Genomic DNA, 25,660 nt, shown 5'->3' on the forward strand with positions numbered 1-25,660 from the left:
CCTATGATTAGATTCATGTAATTGGCTCTAGAGGCAGAATTAAGACAATGTAGAGAAATGTTTGTGTTTGAAAAACAGTTGGGAAACAATTGTGTTTTGAGAAATTATGAAGTTTGGAGGTTGCTTCTGATTATGTAGTAAGCTTTTACGCCACAGAGTCTTGTAAGTAGAACAGATGCAAGTTGGGGAGATCAATGTTAAAATATGAAGTCTCCTTAATTTGCATGAATCATCTCTATGTCAACTGTAGTGCTATAAAAAGAAGTCGGAGAAATACTCCGTGTACTTCTAAGCAGGAAAAAAGAAAAATGTTAGCGTAGTAGAGCATCAAATAGGAACCATCTCATTTGTAATTAGTTCATTCTAGTCTTTCTGAAGGTTTGTTCTCCATTTTGTCTGTCTACGTTTTAATACCATGCTTAAAATATTTCTCAAATTAATATTACATTAACTAAGGCTGCTAGATTTATTTTTAAATTGTGCTTATGTGAGTGTTGTGAGATTATTGCTTTTGGCAACTGGCTTGTTCTGTGTCTTCTGCTAGTAAATCTATGTCTACTCATTGAGAAGAAATTAAAATTCTGAAGAGAATGGCAAAAGACAAAATAAAGCTAGCACTTGTGTTTTTTTGTCACAATTACATCAGCACATCTTAATGTGTATTTTGAAGATGCATTGCCAACCAGTGAAATGACCCGTCACTGCGTTGTGACCTGAACAGCAGCTGGAACACGGTAGATGGACTTGAACAGTATGACAATAATGAACATATATTTTTTGTGGTTGCTTAGGCAAAACCTGAAGCCAAAGTGAGACAACTATTTCTGACATAACTGACTTTATTAAAATACTTTTAAGAAATCTCAGAGTGCACTCACTGCACTGAGGTTGAGAGAAAAGCAGCTGAGGCAGTCTTGGCTCAGGTGTTACCTTCCTGGTATACGTTAATTCCCTGAATCAGTCTCTGGCTTTCATGATAACATTTTGACTCTGGAATTAATTTAGTAATTGATCCACATAACCTTAATTACAGTATGAGCTAATGGAACTTGATAGTACGTAAACTAGGCTATAATCAGTGATGCATGTGCCCTAGGCAAAAAATCCTGTCTGAGGTGAATGACCTTTGTGGGCTGTGAATATTTAAAGTTGACAAAAACACAGGAATGAACAATCTTGCCACTTCTGTGAGTAACAGAAATCCCATTTAAGTGAATTTGGTTGTATGTGTACGTAAGGAAATTCTGTTTTGGTGTAATTTTATATGATGTACTGGCTTCCTGCTACAGTCTGCTGTCAGTCTGATAGTTGCCTGCAACAGTTTTTTCATGTGCTGGCCAATTTCTCCCAAATTTGCCAGGCAGCGGAAGCCAGAAGGCAATGGAGATGTTTCTGCACCCCCATGAAGCTCCCTCCATAGCAGGCCAGGGGTGTGCAGCATTGCTGGGGGCAGGCAGGTGAGTGCAGCTACCTGGGAATTCACAGGATGGATTGCATACTGAGATTTGCCTGCTTGCAAGCCCTCATGCCTGGTCTGGAGCTGTGTGCATCAGACGTCCCCCCTGTCTGGGGCAAACTCATGCAGGAGAATGTATTTCCAGGGTTCATTTGTGACAATTCGAATTGGTTGCCTGAGGGAGAGACATTTACAGAAGATGGATAACTGCTGAGAGTGGGGTACACACAAATGTTGTTTTTACCTGTGGTAGCTGTAGGAGATAAATGGGTATGGCGTTTAGACCTGGCCTGCTTCCGACCTCTTCGCCAACTTGTTTGAATATCCTACAGGGTAAAAAGTATCTGTCTCTGTCTGTCCTGTCTCTCAGCAGCTCTAGGAAGTATATGTGAAATGTGAACTGTGCAGGTGCTGGAGGCAATCTGAAAAAGTATCCGTGTATATTGAAGCACTGGCACCACTGGAGAGAATGAAAGTAGTGTTAACAATATGTTAATCTCAGTCCTGTAACAAATTCAGTTTTATTAAATACTGCTTAATGGAACTCATTAAAGATTTTAAACCTGTTTACTTCCCATAAAATTAATGCCCAAAGGAAAAAAAAAAAATTACATAGAAAAATAACTGTTTCCAGGAAGGTTATTTCTGCTGCCTGATTGCATAGCACGTATGAAATCTCTATGTGACTTGTGTATTCAAGGAAAAGATAATATGCTACTTTTTCTGAAAGATGGCACCAGTCACCTTGGCAGTAGAGGTTACAATGCCAGTTACTGTGTTATTAGCAACATCTGTGTTAAACACCTTTAATTCAGCTCCAGCTTTGAAGCTTATTGCTCTCAACAGTGCTTGCTGACATTTGGAGAAAACAGGCTGGATCTTCACTGCAGTTAGAAGGCAGCTAGTCATGGCCCTGCACCTGCTGCAAGGCCTGGCTTCGGGTGGGTCCATCCTCAAACACGCAAATGCATTCATGAATTACCTCCAATGTAATGACCTTCCATTAATGAACTGCTTTGAAAATGGAAGCCTGGTGAGCTTGTGCTGGTCTCTTTCTTCCTCCTGTGCTTACAAAGTTATATGCTTCTCATACTGTCCTCTTACCACAGAGTTCAGTCTAATTCATTGTTTGAGGCTGTCCTGGCTTCCAGAGGCTGAGAGCGAAAAAGGTTTTGGAAATCCTTAATGTTAGCAAATGGAAGTCCCATTTTAGCTGACATCTGCTATACTATTCACTTATACAGGTCGGTCAAAATACTTCATTACTACTAGAACCAAGATGTTAGATTAGGCTGTTTTATGGTGCCCTATTTCCAGGGAGAACCTGTTGATAAACTCAGGTAAAATGCTTTGGGGTCTTGTTTTTTTGTTTTTTTTTTTTTTTTTTTGTGGACTTGAACGTCTGTTTTTTTTTGTTTGTTTGTATGTGAGGTTTGAAGCTTGTGGGATTTACTCAGGTTTCAAAGAGAGCCTGTTTAGGCATGTGTGACTGTATTTATGTATTTTTTTCCAAGTTGGGAATTGCCTTTGTGCCTTTCATTGTCCTAAATTATCTGTTCACAAACTGTGTACAGATTTAAGCTTTTGCCTGATTTGTGTGCAGGTATCAGCAGTGCTGAATGAATGTTCAGTGAAATGCAAAATGGAAACTTTGGACGTTTCCTGTTCCATTCTCTGCACTAATATTTGTGCTGGGGCTGGGGAGGGAGTGGAGATAGCACTCTTGCCATAGGTCAACTGTAACATCTTCCAGTTTAAGGTGTATTTAGCCGAAGCCTGGAAATTACATTGTTTTACTGCAGTCCCTGAGGCTTGTGAATCAGATGCAAAGGCAAAACACCTGTTATAAGAGTCACAAACTAATGAAGTAAAAAATCCTGCAGCTTACACCCTGTGCATAGTCTGCATGTCATTTGTAAGCCTGTGTAATTCTCCTTTCTCATGGAAACCCAGGTGCTGGGGGCCTGGGCTTAGCAGTCTGACAGAGGTAGTAAGGCTGGTGCAGCTCCTGGCTCCCAGTCCAACCAGCAATGAGTACGGGCGTGCAGACACATGTGCATGCAGACCGTGTGCGTGCACATAAACGTCTGGCCATGTAGGTCGTCATGCACAAGCACGCTCACACTGGTTCAAAGAGTGTGTTGGTGGGTACAAGGGGACCACACGTGCCGCTGGTACTGAGGCTGAGCGGGATGGGGGGAGGTCCGTGATTGTAGTACATGTGCTGACATACAGCATGAACCCCTGCAGCAGCTGCCCCTGGGTCCCTGCCTCCCAAGTTGCTGTCACCAGCATGGACAAGCCCCTGAGGCTGCAGCCCTGGTACCAGTGGCATGTGTGGTCCCCTTGTACCCGCCAACACACACCCTTGTACGGGGGCATAGTACACATGTCCAGTAGCTGGTCCTGGTTCCTGGCTCCTTCCCAGCTGCCTCTCCTGAAAGGAGAGGAGAGGTGCACAAATGTATGTGCGCACCAAAAATAGTCTTCTTGCTGGCTCCATGAGTGCCTGGGTCTCTGACCCCAGGTGTCACCCCAGTGACTGCTTTCAGCCCCTCATGCATGCACGTGTAAGCAAGTTGGGTCCCCCAGCCAGGAGAAGAGTTAGAAATACAGTCTAAGAAGATTTAATTTAATTAAAATCAAAGGATTCTGAGTATCAGTTACCTTTGTGCTGGATGTCTTTAAGATATCTCAAGCTAGATATTAAAACTATCTTGACCACTTTGGAAAATTTTTGGTCATATGCTGTAGTCTTCCTTCCCCCTCCCAGTAGCATTCATGGGATCAAAATGACGAATTAAAAACTTTGGATTCTCTAGAAGGGATTTCTCTTAGGATTAGAAGTAATTATCATGTAAAATACTCATCTACTTTATCAAAATATATTTTAAAATAAACTGTCTTATGATTTTCTCATAAGGAAAGAAAAATGTAATGAAACACTTGTAAACAAGAGCACCATCTGTTGTGATTTCCACTATTAAACACTGATCAGTACTTCCTATATCTTGACTTTTACAGATGGGATTTATCAACTGAATCATTCTGTGATATTAACTTCTTAAAACAATATAATGTGTGAATATTATTAAATAATAAGTAACTCATGCTTATAATGCTTTAGGAAGATTGCTTCAGCAATAGATTTTGTCCTGGTGAATTTCCATCTGCAGCAGGTAGCTTTTGCTTTTCAGCAGTGAGTCTGCTTTTCACTTTCTACGTGGCAGATACATGCTGGATGTTTTAACTTTTTAATTATTTTTTTTTAGGTGCATGAGATAAGAATAAAATTAATATGATTCCCTTATAAAAGAAATGCAAAATAAATACTGGAAATTATAACTTTGGACTGGAGAAGTAAATTGATGTAGTGTGCGTAAGAGGCTTTCAATTTACTACTAAATTTGTGTAATGGAGATGTAGAGCACCCTGTCACTTTTCTACACAGCATAGTGCAGTTCACCAAAGGTAAAATGGGGAGGTTGCAGAACATTACTCCAGCTGTTATGTGGTTATTGGTAGTGAGGCTTGCAGTATAAGAATGAGGCTAACTCAGACCACCATGTGAGAAGTTCACAGCCATCTCTACAGTTTTATTTGCTCTTTTCTGATATGAGTTGAGTAAATGTGGTATGGAAAATATTGAGGAAGTATACTATAAGATCATATAGTTTGTAAATGTCAAAAGCTATTCTTAGGTATGCTTGCTAACTTTTTTTTACCTCAATATTGTTGCAGTTATCTGTTTGTTTTTGTTTCTACAACACTTGATCATTAAGTCAGATTTAAATCTTTTTTTTTTTCCACCCAATATGTAGCTGGTTAAGTCTCCCCTGTGACTACTCCAAAACCAAATGCATGTAGAGACAGAAATGGATCATGCTACAGTATTGTTCAGTAATAAAATGTTTTTAATGCCCGTCTCCATTATGCTCTAACAAATGCATTTTCCACACATGAAATGCAAGACCAATTCTTTTACTTTGTTCACTTGGATGTCTTGTAAAAATAATGGTTGTTAAAAAGCAGTCCAACTTTTTTTAAATTAAAACAATTACGTGGTATATATTTCTGTTCTTAGGGAAAAATAAAAGAACTTAATTTGCCTATTCATGTTTTTATTGCTGGATTACTGAAGGAAATGAGCAGAGATATAAAAGCCTGTGTGTAATTCTTGAAGGCAGAACCATGATGATCAAAAAAATATGTGTGAAATCCTAAATAAGATTCAAGTTCTCAGGAAAAAAAAAAAAAAGAACTCTATCACTTGAGGTAGGGGGGAGCAATATTTCTAAACATGGAATGAGCCATTTCATTACTGGAGTCCTGAAACATTAGATTTCCTTTAGTAGATATTGTGGACGTGGTCATTTGGAGAAGATCCATTTGAAACAGAATAGATGTACTTTGTTCTGAAGCTGCCAAGATTAGAGTAGGTACTAGCTCAAGTCATTAGTTTAATGGCTGAAACTCCAACTTCCAGGCGGTAAAACTTGTCATACACATGCCCAGTTGGTGCTGCAGCAGGATAAAACAGGCTTCTTTCAGATACCTGATTTTGGAGTGTTTGTGCAGGTGCTCTTGGAAGCGCTGTTTGTCGGCCAGGTCAGTAACTTGGTCTTTGAACATACCACGTTTCTGAGCAGCTGTAACTGCCAAGTGCTGTGCAGTCCCAAGGCACTCCTCATCCATTTGTTTACCTACAGGCAAGAGGCTGCAGGGCTTGCTGAGAGGTGTGTGTGATCAGCAGCTCTGTTACTGTGATGTATGGGAATGGGTTATCAATGAAATGGAAGTAAACCAGGTCAATAATCTATAAAAGGCAAATTTATTGTAATGACTTTAAGAGCTGGATAATCAGCTTAAAGAACAAGAAAACTTCTTGTTTTTATTAAGAGTCTTGATAACTGCTCTCTTTGGTGTGTTTACTGTCCATTTGATGAATACTAAATATTGACCAGGGTAAGTTATACATCCATGAAACATCCAAATGCGAAATGTCTTTAAGTGAAGCTAAATACTGTAGATTACAAAGTGCACATAAATTTCCAGCAGAAGATAGACACCACCGAGAGCTCAGAACTGCATTTCACTGCCTGTGCATGCCAAGGGCTGACCAGAGGACTTTGGCACTCCTGGGAGTTCTCCTTCCTCCTCAGCTGGAGCCAGGGGACCTCCCCTCCCACCAGAGGTGAGACCCTGTTCCCAGAAAGGTTTCCAGTGCTTGCCCTTCAGCTATTTGTGAAGCATGGTTGTTTCTCCCATAACTCTACTTTACGCTGTGAAATCCAGACCTTCTTCCTGGCAATGTTTGTAACTGTGTTTAAGTCCGTGCTTTAGTGTCATGTCCAGCAGTTTCTCACGTGATAGGAAGGACTTTCTCTTGCTCTGCTCAGGTAGCTTGAACGCATGCCAGGCTCCAGTTACCTGCCTGCATGCCTCAGTGTTGTATTACTTCTCTTCAATTCCAGAAAGGTTGAGCTGTAGCCTCCTTGGGCTCAGTTTCATGTTTTAATTGAAAGCACTTAAATGAGCTGGGCTAACCTGTCCTTAGGCTCAGGGAGACAATCAGTCTCTTATTCAACAGCGCCATTTTTATTTCCTCAAAGCTTTTATATTAAGTGGTCATAATAGCAAGTGTCTTCATATGAAATGAGACCTCGCTGTTCTGCTCAGCTGCTGAATGTGAGTGCAGATGAGGTGGTGGTGAGGTGAGGTGGGGTAGGACATCTGCCTGTCCAGGAAGGAAACAGCCACAGGTAGTGGTTTCTGTGAGTGCTTGGGAGACAGATTGCTTCTTGTTCACAGGCGTGAATGTGATGAACTTCCTCTGTAAGTCATTATCCTTGTCAGCTCTCATGAATTCCTCAGAAATAACAGGAAATCTATTAATGTTAGAGGAGACCAGCAATACCACTAAATGTTCCAGATATTTCTGGAATTCTAATTTTGCATGGAAAAAGAATATATCGGTTGACTTTGTTTGCCTGCTTCTTAATTTTGATAAATTCAAATAAAATGTTTAAGAAATAGCTACACATTTAGCCATTCAGCAGCTTTATAGTACATTGTCAATAAGCAGAGGAAAAACTGAGTATCTAGAAAGTTGTAACAGATTATCCCTATTATTTTCTTGAACCATCACCCAGAACTGCAGAATTTCTGAAGAAATATTCAAGACCAGCCTCTGTGACTTTTACATCATTCAGATCCTGCCAGATAATGTGACATTCTTAGGAAAGACTTGAACTCCTTCACTGTATCACAAAACAGTGTCACCAGTATAATCCAGATGGAAGAGCTCTTTCTATATCAAGGCAGTACCCGGCCTTTCTGGTATATGATAAATAGCACTGTCATACAGGCAGAAATGACTGAAAACTAAAACGAGAGTGACGAACTCTTTCACACAACACCCAGCTAATCCTCTCGGGTAACGATTGTCAGTTGCCACTTGCCTAGGCTGTGCTTGATTTGATGCTTTTAGGTAACATCTTTTCCCCTTGTTCCTCATGACTTCTACTCTCCCACGTGTTCTCATTCAGCTCTGCAGCCGTTCTTCCTCAGAAGGTGCAGCCTTGGTTCATTTTTAAATTAATCTAACTATTGAAAGAAGGGCACAGTTTTTTCCCTAGATGATTCTCGTGGGGTCTCAGATGTTTTCTTGATGTTTTATTCTAATTTGCACTGTTACATATTTTACTGTTGTTTCTTGTGCCTGTGTTTTATTCAGTCTGTGATATAATTTACCAATAAATAAAAACAGGAGTTATATGGTAGCTGAAGAATTTGAGTGACAATACAATATACTACTAATTTAGAGTATTTTGTGCACTTGTAGTTGGTAGAAAATCAGTGAGATAGAGTTCACAAAGCAGCGCAACCATGACATGCAAAACTTCTTACAAAGTTCATTCTTAGAACTACCATCCCATGAGAGATAACAGTATTTAGCAGTGTGATTTCCATTAGAACTGAAGCTAATAATTTGCCTAGTTCAGCATTAACCTCAGCAATGATCCACCAGCCAGGAAACCCCCAAGAGGAGTGACAATTGCCCTCTTCCACCCCCTTCCACACATGTAGTGTTTATCGCCTTTATTTTTATTTTTTTGAAAACTTTTTTTTGAAAACTTTTGCAAAAACTTAAAAATTTGGTAATACTGGTGACGGGTGATAGTGGGAAGGAAATAGGAATGTTAAAATCAGTCAATATGGAGATTGAGCTCAACTAGTGTTAGTGCCTGATGTTAGGAGCTACAGACTATATTAGCAAATAAAACATTGAAGCAAGTTGGCTATTGACAGTCTGTGTAGGCAGAAGAGTAGGAAGATTAGGCATCAAAACATGAGAGGTAAAAGGTATTTCACAGTTCTACTTTGGTCCTTGGAAGTGCAGTAATGGAGTTGGTGTTTTTGACTTGCTTAAAAGCTCACAGAACAACCAAAACATTGAGTGCCTCATTTACGTTCAAATAATTTTATGCACAAAAGAAATACACCATAGATACACATATAGACACACAAAGCTATGAATTTAGTATTAGTCTACTTATCTTAATCTAAATACAAAACCCACTTATTAGTCTATTTGCAATAATAATACTTGTAATCCAAAGTAAGACAGAAAAGTACCATTAATACTACCTCTGGAAAGGTTACTTGAGAACTTACTGGGACCTGCCCCGTTCTTGGTGTCATGCTTGCCCTTCCTGTGCTGCCATGCCTTGACACGATGGCTGCCTGCAGCAGTGTGGTGGAACAGCATGTCCTCAGCACCCGGCAGGCTTTTGGTGCTGGTAGTTAGGGTCACCTGCTCCTCCATCTTGGAGCCCTTGAGGGGCTGATCTGGTAACGGAGGAACGGCATTTGCATCTCCTGGACAGGGAGCTGAAAGATGCCTTTCGATGTTTCTGGGTGTCCACATCCCCACATCCATGTTAAAGGAGATCTGGATGGACAGTGAGATTTAAAAGCTCAGGTTCTTATTAAGCACTTGTTTCTGATTTACTTGCTGACAGGGAATATGGTAGTGAAACAGATTATCTGGGGTTATCTTCACAGCTCAAACCTTTGTATTTAGGACCATTGTTGTCTCTTCTTTATGAAATGAACTTCATATGTTTTACCACTGGTAGCAAAGTGAAAATGTACTCAAATCATTGTTAGAATCTTAATTAGGAATTTGAAGAGAGTCTTCATAGTTGCAGTCTTCAGGACTTTTTGCTTGATCCAGCTCCTTCTGTGTCTCGTCTGTGCAGTTTTAGCTAGTCTTAACACTTGAGTTATAAGTACTCTGAAAGGGGATTCAAAGAATTAAGTGACTGTCACTTCTTTTTCTCATGATTATTCTTCAAATTAAAACTTTTTTAAAAATTTTCTTTTGCACTGTTGGTGGTAGCCTGTTGAATCCAGACTTCATTTTAGTAAAGAGGACCTATTTACCTAACAATGGAAATCAACATTTTTTTTTGTGACTTACACTTCATCAAAATTGTCACGCTGTTGAAAATTTTAAAGTGTGGCACAAAGAAGGTTTTTTCACACTTTTATTCTTAAAAGCAGCTTCTTTGGGACTTTGGTATTGCAAAGGTCATCACATCTGATGATTTTAATTGTAAGTTTTGCTATATACTGTAAACTTTTTCTGAAACCCTGGCTCCTGAAATAAAAGAGCAAAAAGATCTTAGGTTTCATTAAAAAAGAGCATTCTTCTGATGTTTCTGGTTGAGGACAAAAGTTTTTAAACATGCTCTATACTGAAGAACTGTAAAGACCATGTGAGAAGAGTCTTCACTCTTCCACTCTTTTGAAAATATTGTCTCTGAACACACAGGCCCTACAACATTCCTGTTTTGGAAATTCCTTACTGTGATATCTGTACCTTAATGTGGTATTTGTGTTCGACTGTTGCTATCCTTTTCATATAATTATTGGTTGAAATGTGTTTTGTACTTGAAAGTGATTAGCTTTCTACTTCGTGTATTTTCTTTTTTTCTTAGGACTGTGATTGTATTAAAACATTGAAAACTATCCTCCTTTTCAAAATACCTGTCTTTTGAAATACACATGTATAATACTGCTTTATATATTCCTGTTTATAAGCAATTCTATGGCACCTTTAAAAGTCAGTTTTAATATTGGTAAAGATCCTTGGTAAAAGCCCTTGCAAGGCCTGCATTCATAGCAGTATCCATGGAGTTGGCTTGTGCGATGCTGGTTGTGGGAGACGAATGAAAAGTTCACTTTTCCATGCCCATGACTTTTATCAAATGTTAATTGCTATTCTACATATATATTGGTGACAAGGCTCAAGTCAGTCAGAATCTAGGAGTATGTCTGCCTGCACCTTTTAGTTAAAATAAATGCACTGGGAATAACAAAGGGCTTCTAACTGAGGCTTAATAAAATACCAACTAGAGCAAGATGTAGCTTTTCAAACAAATTAAAATTCCACTTGTGACAGCTGGAAATGAAAGAACTGGCCTCAGTTCCTTTCCTGCTCATTCTGCCCTTGTAGAGCAGTTTTTTTTCCCCATGGCCTTGCTCACCCAGTGATTTCAAGTGACATCCTCAGATGCAGCAAACTTCACACATCCAGCTCTAGATCCTTAGGAGAATCACTTTGTCTGCCACCTCTGAAAACTTGGCTGTACATCTGCTCCCTGCATCTTCTCAGGAGTCTCCCAGCCTGCACCACTTCTTCAAGTTCCTTCTGTGCTGTGTTGCTGTTTCTGCCTACCTTGCCTTGCACTCCAGAAAGCTCCCCAGCTGAGCAGCTTCACCTGCTCTCAGAGCAATCTCTGCCCAGCCTGAGGGTCCCTCCTGACACACTGCAAAAATATGGTAGTACTTGAAGAGCATGCACGCCCTTTCAAAACAAAATTTGACTGTGCGTTAGATTATGAACAACCAGAAAAGGATACTATTCTTCACAACATCTAAAACGGACAACAGACAACTACGTCTAAAGATTTATTGTTCACAATCACTTCCCAAGTTTTCTCAAGTGTGTGTTTATTTGTTTTTTTCTAAACCTTTACATCATTTGGCATAGCTTACCCTTTCTGGCAAAGTCTCTTATGTGGAAATGTGGAGTTGCATCCTGCATTTTAATATCTGTTTGGACAAAAGGAAATGCTGAGAGGAGAAACATTTCATAATACTATCTGTTACAGGAAAAAGTGTTTAAATTAGGTTTTTCATAAATGTTTACTGAGCTTACCACCTTTCTTAGAACTTTTTTTTTTTTTTTAACACTTGTGAAGGTAAGTGCTTTGGCCTCATATGACTGTATGCAATTTGTTCTACAAAACTAATTTTATTGTTGTAAGTATACTCTCCATTTTAAATATATATATTGAGTTTACTTGGAAATGTAGTCTAACTATGCCTGCTGGCAAGCATTGGCAAATACCTGGCAAATGTGTGAAAATGTGTGCATATTCTTGTGTTGTGCTCGATTTTAAAGGTAGGTACAGACTGTCTTCTGATGTTTTATGGCCTAACGGTATCCTTTGACCACAGATGGTGTCCTTGTCATAATTCACTAAAGCTGTGCTACACAGAAGGTAGATATTCAAGGCAGAATATTTCAACACTGCAAGTCCTGTGAAAATAAGGTTGTGATCTTAAGCTATGATTAGAATTCAGTCCTTTCCTTCAGAAAAGAACATGATAACAGGCAAGATTTTCTAGTCTGTCTGCACTGAAGTTTCTTATTTGTTTCTCTGTTTCCATATGTCATTGTCCCTCAGTCAGGATACTCACAGTATCCCTCTGGACAAGTTGTCCAATTGTGAGATGAACATGTACACATTACACTGGGTGATGACCTGTCTGTGAGTGGTAGGGCTCAAAGAGTGGTAGTGAATGTGGTTCATCTGGCTGGTGACCAGTTTATTTGTGGCATTCCCAAGGGCTCAGTGTTGGGGCCAGTTCCGTTCAATGCTTTTATCAATGATCTGGATGCAAAGGTTGAATGCATGCTCAGTAAATATGCTAATTATATGAAAGTGGGAGGTGCTCTGGACCCTGACAAGAGGCGTTGCAGAGGTATTTAGATAGTCTGGAACATTGGGCAATCAGCAACAGCATGACATTTAACAAGAACAAATGATGGATTCTGCACCTGGGACAGAGTAATGCCAGACACAGGTACAGCCTGGTAGAGGAGTGACTGGGAAGCCACTATGTAAAAAAGGATGTTAAGGACCTTGAAAGTGTCTAGAGGAGGGCAACAAAGCTGGTAAAAGGGCTGGAATGTCCTGTGAGGAGAGGCTGAGGACACTTGGGTTGACTCCTCTGGAGAAGAGGAGGCTGAGAGGTGACCCCATGGCTCTCTGCAACTCCCTGAGGAGGGGAAGCACAGAGGGAGGTGCCAGTCTCTGCTCCTGGTCACCAACGGTAGGATGGGAACGGCACAAAGCTGTGCCAGGGGAGGGTCAGGCTAGACATAGGAAAAATGTCTTTCCATGAGGGTCGTCAAACACTGGAACAGGCTTCCTGGTGAGGCAGTTGATGCCCCGTGTGTATCAGTGTTCAGGGAGCATTGGGATAGCATTCTTAATACGCTTTAACTTCGGGTCAGCCCCTAAGTAGTCTGCCAGTTGGACTCAACCTTTGTAGGACCCTCCTCACTGCAACTATTCTACATTTCCTGCCTGCATGTTGGAAGGGGACAATATCTTTAGAAGTTGTTAGGCCTTCAGCCTCAGGTGCATTAGCTGCTGTGTATCTGCTATGTATTTGAGTCAAACGCGGACCCTGTGACAGCTTATGTCATTGCATTAGTGTGGTTTAGGCTTTTCCTAGCTAGTTTGGATGGTAGTCAGGTTGGAAAGGCAGTGAGAGCCAAGTTGTGCAAGGTACCACCAGCTGCCCTAGTTGCAACACTGCTATTGAGCATTGGTACAGCCAAGCAATAGGAGATTCAACCTACTTCTCATCTAGGGGCCTTGCTATGAGCAAAGCTAGTTAATGTGGTCAAATAACATAAGTACTGCTGTGAACTACATGAACACTCTGATTTTGCTACTGCCAGTTACAACATCAGCAAAGCAAAAATGAGATGTTTATACAAGCAGGCTGACTCAGACAATGAGACAAAGTCCCAGGTACCATGTGCAAACTGATGGCTCTCCTGTGACAGCCACTAAAGTCAAACTTTATTTCTAATAGGTTTCCTATCCCTATGCTCACCATCCTAACTGCTGATTAAATGCAGAGGTCTGATGTGGTCAGAGGTCCAAAGTAAGAACAGGTATACTTTGCTCTTGTTATAATGGAAGAGTTTCTACCTGAAAGCAAAAAAAAAGAGAAAAAAATATTTAATATTTACAGGGATGCTAAAAATAATAATTCTGTTTTATGTTCTTAAGTTAATGAGACTTTCAGATGTAGTTTCTTAATGCTTAGTTCAGCTCCATATCCAGTGGAATGAATAAAACTTTAGTGAAATGTGATTGTATTAAATAAAATTTAAAATTCTGTTGCTGCTGCATATTGTTTGTTACTTTTAGAGATATTTGCAAATATGCATGCAGAGAAGATAAGAACTTGAAATCCAATCAGGCATGTGATTGCATGAGGAAAAAAAATGAGCAAATAATTATAGATTTAATTTGCAAATTTGCATTATGCACTAATATTTTGTTTCTACATTCTAGATGGTTATTTAGAGTTATACTGAAGTACTCCATGCTCACATGTCCTGACTCTGCAATTATTGTATGGAGATCATGTAAGTAAATTAGTTCTATAGATGTTTAACTCTCAAGCTATAGAGAGATTATTAAGACCTTAGGCCATGATAGAATGGGAGTTCCTTGAGCTTCAGAGACTTTAAACTAAATTTCTTTGCTAGGTAAAGTACTTCTCTTGCAAGTAATTATTTTTCCTTTATGAATATATAATGGTAACTGGAAAGTGAACTGTCTCACTAACATGGAAATCCCACCCTGAAGGATGCTCCTAAACAATTTACATAAAGAATTGCTGATAAGTACTCAACAGCAGAACTGAATAAGCACAGGAAAATGGCGTTAAAGTAGTACCAGCACTTGGGTGAACATGTGAGCAGTAAGATCTTGCAGAATAAAAAGATAAAAGCTTGGTGTTCTTAACAAATTTTGAGATGTTATCATTTTCTGCTCTGTCCGATTTTTCAATCTTAATTTGAAGTGTCAAGTACAGTTTAGGAAAGCAGAAATATTCCAAGACAATATTACTCTCTAATATTGTACACTACTCTACCAGGAAAGTGTACTAAGGCATGAAATATAAGCTGCATTCTGCAAGCCTCTGGCTGGTATATGTTATACAGCTGTCCACCCTTGGAGAATCCAGCCATGGATCATTCCTTATTTTAGGGTTCAGTGATAGAAAAACAATGAATTTTTATGTTAAATGATTCTTTTCTCATCATCATAACTTTGGGTTACTAAATGTAATTGATGCAGTATTTATTTTAAATGAACACTAAAAATACTTAAGATTATCTCTTTATTTAAAGCACTGTACAGCTCATATACAGCCCCATGTTTTGGTAACAGATGTACTTCAGTTTAACAAGGAGCTAATTTTATAAAAATGTCATTCAAATGCACAAAAGAACCTCAAAAACATTTACTTTGCTTCCTGAAAACATTATAGTACCCTGCTATTTTCCAGACTTTAAAAAAAAAAAGTCAGATTTTTTTTTCCACATTTTGTTTTGGGATAAATTAATTTCTAAGGAGAAAGAATTCCTGTAATGGTAGTATAAACATACATTGAGCTACCTTATTGTCGTAATCTTTCTAGTACTTCCACTTCTGTGACATTAGAACAGTATCTTAAAGACTACGGCAAAAGAGCACGGAGTTTTACATTTAAGTGTACTGGAATGCTTCTCTGTATTTGCTGGACCTGAAATTCTGTGTCATTTGGATTACATACATGTTTGTCATTGTTACTGGCAATAATACATATGGAGTCCTCAGCATTCCTGCCTTTTCTACTTTCATGGTTTTGCATAGAAGAATTTGTTTCTGATTTCTGTCTCACATAGTGTTAGTGTTGATCTCTCTTGGACCTGCCCCCTCCCCACCCCCCCCTCCGAGAGACCCACTCCTAAAAGTCTCTCCTCTTGATGGTTATGAACTGTAAAATGTTTTTGGCTGTAACTGGATGAAGTATTTTATAGCTGAGCATAGCATCGTATGGTATGGTATATCCTTTCAGAAAAATTAGGTCAGCTGAGCCTCAGTCTGTTATGCTGGTGGCTCAAGACAGAAGTGGTGTGTTGTATTATTGAGTTATTGAGTGCCAAAACCAGCTCAGACTGGGTCACTATGGCACTTGCCCTGTTTCCAGTGAGACATCCTCCCTTGTTTGCAAGGTCCTGTAACGTACAACTCAAATCACAGATTCTTTTTCCCCCAAGGTTAAATCTCCTTGAGGCGCACACTGGATTCCCTCATCCTTCTGCAGTACTCATGACTTCACCCATGTGCTTTCCTTGAGTGAAGGAAATCCCATGAATGTGTCTGCATTTTCCCGAGGCAAGGGGCAACCCATGCTGACTGTCCCAGTCAGATCCATATGCACGCTATCACGACCTTATCTTCTTCCACAAGAAGCCTGTTTGGCCAGGGCCAGGTCAGGTAGATCTTCCAGTGTTAACCAGAGAAGTGGATCCTACTAAATTTGCTAAACTTACTTAAAGATCTCAATGGCAGGCAAATTAGCTTGGATTAGCTTGGATCAGTTAGCTTGGATTTAATTCTGCTGTGTTCTTTTGAATCTGGAGACAGATCAGGTGATCATTTACAGTGCTTATCTTTGTCCATTTAACTACATATGCTTTGTGATTCCTTCTGGGTATTGCAATTATTTGCTTAATCTTGTGAAAGGAAGAATTCTGTGAAGAAAGATTTTTTTATTATTATTATTAAAAAAGCAGTTAATAGAGTTCTGTGTAGGCTGCTGGTGCAGATTTCAGGGCTGAATAAAGTGACTGAGAATGCGCACAGCCACGTGTCTTCTGCCTCGGTATGTGACACAGCACACTTGTTTGTCTGCACTCTTCTAGATCCCTCTGATAAACCCCAAAATTAGTTTAATAATTTTAAAATCTTTTTTTTTCCAAATTAAAGGTTTTTTTTTTTTGACAATGGGCTTTGATCACAGTAAGCTTTTTGTAACATTTCAAAAAACAAACAAAGAAAAAAAAAACACATCCAGGCACTCCTTTAACTGTAGGGCATTTCTCTAGATGGGGGGACTTGATGATGAACTTCCTTTCATGTATTTTTCACCGCAGAAAGAGACACTTGGCCTCTTAAATGAAATCTCACTACTGCTGGCATTCTTACTGTTTACCCAGTACAAGCTTGATTCTTCAGTTCACCAGTTTCAGTAAAACTCTTCTCAAGAAGTGTGACCTGAGTGGAATAGAGAAGTTGTTCAAGAGACCTTCTTGCAAGTCTTGAAGCAGAGGAGCAGCTATCAGCAGCTGCCATTTTGGATTTTGCAGTTTCTGGGGACTTTCTGAGTCTGACACCCAACCATATTATTACATCTCAGTTTTGAATTTATCAGGAATTATGGAAAAAAGAAAAAAAAAAAGATTGCCACCGGAATTCTGCCAGCAAACTGAATGCGCATATTTCTGGCTTTCAGCAATAGCCAGTAGGTGGCACAAGTGTAGAAGAAATTTGTAGAATTCTTTTCTTATCGGAGTTCTTTTATGTTTGATTAATCTCAAGGATAGTAATTCAAATTTAGTCCAGATTGTTAAAGTGTTCTCACTCCTTTATACGTGTCTGTCTCTAAACTGTATCTGTATTAGGTATGTGTGTGTTAGTTTTCTTTTTATGCTCCTCCAGTATTCCTTGTATACCAGTAGGATTCTGTGACAGACTGTCGAGAGAGAAACAAAATGTTTTCTCTGTCTGCGTTCATAAGAGATTTCTCAGTGCATCCCTGAGGAACAGTGGCAGGTAATTGTCTCACACGTTGCCTTATACTAGGATCATAAAGTAAACAAATGTTTTCTGTCTAAAGAGATAATTTTCTTTCATGAGAAAACAAATTTTATTTTAACTCTCTACTCTGCGTCTTTTTTGTAGATCACTTGGTTGTTTATATTAAAATGATTTACGTTCTCACTTTCTTCACTTTGCTATGAAACATACCACTATAATTTTCAGGTCACAGTTTCTGTTTTGTATGACAGCAGGAAGTTATTCCTGTTTAATGCACAACAAAGAGTTGTCCTTAGTCACAGGAGAACCCTAGAAGTTTCATACAGATTTAAAGCACAGGTGAGACTGATCTGAGACTTAAGAATGGTGAGAGGCTTCCTCTTCCACTTTTACTGTCATCTGATCTTTAGAAGTGGAATGTCCATGTATCGAATACATACTTTTTTCACTGTATTCCTTGTTAGCTTTCCTGAGAAAACTAAAATACTGGGAGTATAAAAAAGAAGCATTTGGATCATAATTTACTTTCTATGGAGCTGAGCACAGAGACAACATTTCTTAGTTATGAGTAACAGAGAAATATCTGTCAGGACTTATTGCCAATATACACTAATGACACGTTAACTGTGTACTGATTTCATAGTTATGCTATTTGCATAATTGTTTATATCTTTTCTGATTACCAAAATATAAAAAAAAAAAAGTTATTCTCTTACTGGAATTCAGCTGATAATGTTTGAAAGTCTATAACAAAACGGACTGGAATTAAACTGAAAACAAAAAAACAAAAACCCAAAAAATGTACTTTTAAATTAGAGTGTCTCTAATGTACCTGCATTTTAGTTGCATTGTATTTACACTATTCCTATCCAGGTCTACTTGCTTAAGAAGTTATTTATTTCACTGTATTAGCATTCTTCATGTCAAGACACATGGCATGTGAAATATGAAATATGGTAGCCGTATTTCCTTCTTTTACATAAGGAAAGACAGTTAATATAATTTTAAGGAAGCCAGTCATTAGGAGAGAATAAATGGGAGGTCACTGAGGAGCTATCCTTTAACTAACCTTTAAACCTCTCTGTAAAAACTTATGCTATGGCTAAACTTCACAGGCAATTGTAAACCTTCAGAAACTAAGCCACGGATGTGATTTGCGCTGCCTCCTTGGGTAGTATCAGGCTTGTAAAAACATGTTGCCAAAACAGACCCAATCTCAAGTATCATGTTGCTTGGCTTGTAAAAATGTGCAGACAGCTATCATACTGTTTTTAATTTACTCCCTTGGCCTGTAACTATGATAGTTGCTGTAGCATCATGTCAGAAATGCTTTCCTTCAGAATACCAATGCGAGATACCACGATGTCTGCTGCTGCATTTTTCCTTTCTTTTCTTTAACTTACGTCTTAATGTCAAGTGATGGTTCCTTGGACAAGTGCATCTAAAATCCTACTTATGGTTTAATTTACGTTATTATATAATGCTCTTCCATTAATAATTAGGTAACATATTTTCTTTGTGAAAATGAGGCATTGTAGAAATGAATGCAAATGAAGACAGTGCTATCTTCTTTTAATCTTTTTTTTGGAAGCAATATAGCTCCTTCAGTAAGTAGAAAGTTTATCCAGGTGATCAAGGAATCACATTAACAGATTTTTACCTTCAACTTTGGTTCCTTGCTACTTTTTCTTTTAAATAAGGAAAGTCACACAATTGATTATAATAGGTTTTCTGTATAATTTAATTGATTACAATAGGTTTTCTGTATAATTTGTGTTTTCCTTAAACTTGTAACAAAACCACAAGTAAAATAAAAACAAAAAGAGGCAGGTGATCTGTGCCTTAGGAATAATAAACACCAAAGTTTCAGCAAAGTAATACAACAGCATATAATCACTTTAATTTCTTTCATAATACTTGCAAGGCTAATGAAGTTAGGTCATAGCTTGTCTACTCAATATCAAAAATGAAGCACTTTTATAACAAGAAAAAAGGTTCTTTGTGTAATTTTTGGTCTAAAACACTTGAAGACAAAAATCTGAACATTAGCTACAGAACAACACAATGTTTCAATTTAATATTAGGATATTAAGTGTTCTTTGATATATCTTCTGTATGAAAAGCTTGTAATATGGGAAGATTTCTTACTACTATGAAGAACTTTAGTCCAAAGCTGTGTTTAAAATGGCAATTTTGTACTTTCAATGTTTCCTGTACTCAAAGATAAAAACACAACTAGAATAGAAGTTCAGTGAATTCAGCCTTGTTATATCGATCACTTTCATATCAAGTATGTGTAAAATTGCAAGGTCATTACTTAAATATGTTTCAAACCCCTTTTTTTCATGCACTTGTTGCAGCTGCTCCCAAAATTACATGATGTTTGCCAAGAGTATGTGAAAGAAAAACACGTCCATTATCCATCTTCGTCAGTCCTCCAGGAATTAGGTAGCTGCTGTTTTTTTTTTTTTACAGATTCTAAGAAAGGGTTTTCAGCAGTCACTAACAAAGCTTCCAGCTAAAGCTTTTCCTGGCACAAGGATTAATTACTGCTAACTTACCTACTAACCCTTCCAAAATTACACTTCGTGTGGTGCAAAAACAATGGTGTTAGGCATTAGGCTGACAGTTTTCTCTGTCATGCAACATAATGTCCCACCTGGCAGTGCACCTGGTACAAAGATTTGGCAGTTTTCCAAGAAATTGTATTTGCAGCCCCTTTACACACCTTTTTTTCCTCCCTTTTCCTGTTATTTTTTATGTATTTATCTATGCTGTGGATAAAAGCATTTCAAAAGTTCCTTGTTCAGCCATTCTTCTCCTGTGTGCATTCATGTTTTTATTCCTGTAACACATTGCTTTTGTGGATAGTGTCTGTCTGAAAGTATCAAGGCAGTCCTAGGGAAATTGTTCTTTTTAGGGTCTGTTGCATGTCATCTTAGATATATGGGCCAAAGCCAATTCCGATGGTAAGATGTAAATACTAAGACGTGACAATTAAACCTCTTACAGATAGTAGACCTTAATCTAATGTGTAGCTGAGCTGTATGTTGTGCATGAACAGAGGATTCTGAAGTTGAAATGTCAATAGGGCGTTCTGAATTACTAGCTTCATTTGTATTAGAGGAAATGTCTGTCAAATAGGTTATTTTGTAATAAGTATGCTTTTAACTGAGTTTTCTCTACTGCCATCTTAATGCAATATGAATAAAATGAGTGCTCTCCAGAAATGCCCTACCAGTGTGCTGAAGAAGACAATGTTAATGTTTCAGTTTTCATTAATTTACAGTGCCCTTGTCACCATCCAAACTAGCTGAGGTGAGTGTTAGCCCAGGAGAGCTGGGTGCAGGTAGTCTTTGCTCTTTCCTTTTGCTTGTGTCCAGCCATAGGAATTGCACCAGGAACTGCTAGGCTGGTTACCGAGAGCCCTCCTGTAGTGCCTGAATGCTTCTGGCCAGGTGTGTCCCAGGTGTGGTGGCAGCACCATCCTCTTGCATCAGCTGTGGCTCTCACCATCTATTCTGGTGTATCGCTTCCCTTCAGGTCAGTGGCAGAGGCTTCAAGCAGAGTCAGGTTTTAATTGGCGTTCTGGTGCTGAACTAAAATAAGAGAAGAAATTTTTTTAAAAATACAAAAGTTAAATGGAATATATTTATGGTTGTGGCCAAATTAAATCCTTGCTAATGTAAATTCATCTTCTAGCAGATGAAACAGTGGAAACAGTGAAACATTCTTCTTGAATGTGAACTTTATAAAATTCCAAGAAAAAATCTGTGTTTGATATAGAAATGCTGTAATGCACTTCTAAGATCCTGTCTACAAGTGACACAATACAAAAAGATCCAGGTGATTTCACAGAATTACAGAATGGTTTGGGTTGGAAGACACCTTAAAGACCATCTCATTCCAACTCCCCTGCCATGGGCAGGGACACATCCCACCAGGCCAGGTTGCTCAAAGCTCCATCCAGCCTGGCCTTGAACACTTCCAGTTTTGTGAGTTTTGAGTAGACTTTTGTTCAAGTGCTAATAAAGTAAAGATAGTTTTTTATTCCCAAAGCTCACTTAATATGACATGTATCATAGATAACAACGCCTGTCTTCACTCATCTCTCCTAATAGGATCACTCTTAATAGGAAATGATGATACAATAACAATATGGAGACAAAATTACTGTGTTCAGTTTGAAATCCAACGCACTAACCTTTCTTGTTGTGGAGTGGATGAAATTTCCATTTAACAGATTTGTAAAACTTCTACTTGGTTTAACAGGATGCTTTGTAAAATAAGCTGCCTTGATGGGCAACTGCTACAGGATGACATGACTATGTCAGCATGGTTACACAGGACCAAACCTCGGTCATACCAATGATTTTATCCTGTCTTTGAATCTCTGATGCTAAGGTTTGTAGTGAATCACATGTTAATAAAATGAGTAGGTTTTCCCTTTTTGTGTTCGCATGTTAAAGTTGTGTGTGTGTGTTCTCTGGTTAGATTACAACAAAATTTGCCTATAGGAACAAGATTACTAGACTGGTAAGTAGCTAACCAAAGAAAAACAGAGCTTGTACTCACTCTGCAACAAAAGCTGTTAGTAAGCAATACAAGCTGATGTCTTTGAAATCACCTGGATGCATCAAGGGGCAGAGGGAAGGTGCCTTAGGATTCCCAGTCACCAAAGATGAGCAGCTGCTAGTGCCCTGCTGGCCAGTCATGTGGTTACCTATAACTCGTGTAAGCATCGTGCATGCCTCCTATACATCCTTCTAACGTGAAAGTGAAGGTCACATTTAGCTCCAAACTGGGAGTAGCAGCTAGAAACCTTAATTGTGTTCCCAGATAATTAACAATTGCCTGCCCAGACTTGGCCAAAATGCACCAGTTCCTGGATCATGGTGTGTTCTCCATCATCAGGGAACAATGGAGTTGGTTACCAGTCTGAGTGGCAGAGGGGCAGCGCTGTTGCTCTCAGTCTGGGTGGGGGGTTTGGTTTGGCAGAAAAAAATATAGCGTTGTGGAGCTGGGAGAAGACAGGGCAATCAGAGATACACTTGTTCTCCAGTTCTTTGTTCTGTCTCAGATCCATTCTGCAGAAGATAAAACATTAAAGGCCCATCACCCCCTCCCCCTATCAAGGATGCTGTGAACATTACTAATGGGTGCATTGCTCAGAGCTGAGAGGAAACTTGGGTTGGTAGCTACATTTTTAATAGAACTGCAAGACTTGCCTAGTGTCTCATTAAATACTTCAGTTTGACTTCCTAGCCTCAGACTGTGCTATTACAGGCAGTGATGCTTGCTTCAGTGAACTAGGAAAATACAGAGATGAGCGTGATTTGCTTTGTTTGTTTGTTCGTTCTTCTATTCCAGCTGGATTAAGCTAAATTATTCTCATCTCAGTGACTTGCTACAGACATAAAAGAACTGTGGTTCTTACTCCAATGAGAAACAAGAACATTACCTCTGCTCCAGGCTCTCTCTTTTTTTCCCCTATGCATAGTGTGTTCCTCCAATGTTTGGTAGTTAAGCGAATCATAAAGTTTTCATGCTCTGCAGTGGGTATATTCATATGTAAAACTGCTACTATGCTTGTCATGAAATTGTAATAGGACACAGCATTTACTGCAGCTGTGGACTTTTTCCCAGCCATCTGAATCTCCAGGTGCGCCCTTGAGTTGACAATAACAAAGTGATGTGCTATTATGTCTTTTTACTGTATTTTATAATCTCACTGTCTGGGAAAATTGTTTTATAGGTAGGAATTAATATAGATAATTGTTCCTACCTTTTGTAAAATTTACGTGGTTTTACATGTTAGGAGTTTGATGTGAAAAGGTATAAAGTATAGGAATACAGATGATAGATAAAGCTCTATTAACTTTATGGATTAAAATGGTAAATTTACAGGCAAGTAATAAGATCTTTTATAGTTCAGGTTAATAATAATATTCAATAAAATTCTAAACAGAGCTTTTGTATCATTGAACTGAGTTTCTGGCTGCTTAGTTATGTCTATGTCAGTATAAATAATAATAGCCTGTAATTAGAACACTTAAATTCCACTTCATTTTCAAGAAGGAGAAGAGTGAAAAATGTCATAACTTTTGTGCCTTATGGAAAACTTGGATATGTTTTTTAACTGGAAAAAAAAAAAAAAAACCACAACCCTTGAAATTCCATTATCTTAGTTAATATTTTTCAGTGCAAAATAGTCATCAACAATGAATTTCACCTTACACAGAAGATGAGTAGAAAGCCCTTTATTGCCACTCTGTTTTAAATATAGTTGGAGGAGGAAGGCAGGTAAAAGGAATCTTGTGTTGTGTTTAGGACTGTAGCTATTCCCTCTTTGCTACATCTGTGGAGTTGTGGCTTTTGGCATCACAGTTGTATGGACTTCTGCTGCCACTTTTTGAGGTCCTCCAGAGTATATCTGGGCTATTCTATTTCATTCCATTGCTCAGTGGCTTCCAAATCCAGTCATCTTGTAGGAATAGCTGCATAGGATTTTTATCTTCACAGGTGGTTATTTAAGGGATGTTATATTTAATAAACTCTAGAATAGAAGAAAAGAAATTAATTTGAAAAAAAGTTAACGTATTTTGGAGTGTATTTTTTTTTTGCCTGATTCCTGTTGGTCTGTTTAGGTGCTGGATGTTTTTGGAGGGTTTGATAGTTTTTCTTCATATTGTCAACTCATATTGCAAACAATACAGTGAACCTGTTTTTTAATTGTACAGATGGCAATTTTTTTTTTTTTCTGTCTCCACAGTATAGTTGTACAAATCCTGTGGGATCTTTGTTGGTTTTTTTTGTTTTCAGTTTTTAAATAAAATTAATCCTAAGAGATTTATTGGTTTTCAATACAGATATCTTGAGGTGAATAAGCACTTTCTAGTGATGTTACCATTTTCTAATAAGAAAAAAAATTGGTTTTCTCTTCTTTTTTTTTTTTTCCTTCATGTGTACATATTCATCTACAGTCTGTTGAGAGTTGAGTGTGGAAATGTGTTGTTAATTAGTAAACTAATGTCCTTCCTGTAGTTGCCATTCCTGTCCTTTATGTTAAAAGCCTTCATTTGTGAGACCACGTTTAGCTACTGAGTCTGCATAATTTTGGTTCCTTCCTTATGTCCACTAGCTTCTTCAAACATCTAGGCTTCACCACAAGACTTCTGTGCACAGCCTTTTCAAAAAAAGTCTTCTCATACTTGTAAATGTTACTGTATACTAGTGATTTTTAATATTAAAATGTGTATTGCATGGATATCTTGGACTTAGCTTTTATTTGGAGATCATAACATTTTTACTTAAATTACTACAAAACTTATCTGTTAGAGCAACCAGTACCACAACCATATAAGAGCTGAATCTCATTGACGTTGTGAATCACCGATGCTCAATAAAGTGAATTTGTTTGTGAATGTGGGATTTCAAACTCTGAAAGTCAGTGACACTTTTTTTTTTTGCTTTTAAATGATGTAATTTTAAGACTATTGAACTGCCAATATTTCTTGTTAATTTGAGATACCCTTTTTTATATTTATGATTTCATAATTCCTTAGCAGCAAAGTTGTTCTTTTAAAACTCAAAAATCACAATCGCTAGCTACTTATTATGTCTGCAGTTGGCTTCCTGCTCTGCTTGGTGAGCACAGTGGTTTCTTCATATTTAACTTTTATGATGTTAAAAAAACTGTTGTTTCTGAGCTACTCCAACCAAGCAGTAAGCTGACTTCTTTGAGAATCTATAGCTCGTTTATTGCAAAATTTGAGCTTTAACTAGAGCATCGTTTTGAAAAATCACATGTAGTCCAGAAATTGTTACAATCATGTACTAATCATCTTTCAACCAGAAGCAACAGGACAGTATTATTACTAACAGCCACCGCAATCAATATCCAGATAATAACACCAGAAAGTCACCCACTGGTTTCTACTCTGCTACTGTGTATGAAATTCTACTTGCCCACAGCAACCACATAAAAAATTTAAGCTGGACTGCCTATTGGGAAAAGGCATACAAAACAAAAATGAGGCCTAGCACCCCCAGGATCAGTTGTAGCCAAAGAAACTGTGCGTATAATTGCAGAGTAAAGCACTATTAACACTGTCACTAGCTTTACATAGAAGTGCTAGAACAGTTCTCACCCCAGAGGTGACAGAAATTTTAACCTAGTTGCAAGATATTTCTGATAACTGAATATTTTTTTTTAATTATAAAATTAACTTTT

The 25,660-nt window shown here is 38.3% G+C and overlaps 1 protein-coding gene across 5 annotated transcripts in view; it reads left to right on the forward strand.

The window, feature by feature from the left end:
* CDH12 (cadherin 12) overlaps nt 1–25,660 on the forward strand; it is a 568,098-nt gene that overhangs the window by 142,308 nt on the left and 400,130 nt on the right. The window contains exons 1-2 of one of the 5 annotated variants that reach the window (XM_083824853.1): nt 13,640–13,721; nt 14,128–14,201. The exons of the other annotated variants lie outside the window; for them this stretch is intronic. The gene's annotated coding sequence lies outside the window, so the exon portion shown is untranslated. Of the gene's footprint in view, nt 1–13,639; nt 13,722–14,127; nt 14,202–25,660 lie in introns of those variants that run through there. 5 annotated transcript variants of the gene reach the window in all.

Source organism: Anser anser (assembly GCF_964211835.1).
Source record: "Anser anser genome assembly, chromosome: 2".
In the NCBI taxonomy this organism is placed as follows: Eukaryota; Metazoa; Chordata; class Aves; order Anseriformes; family Anatidae; genus Anser; species Anser anser.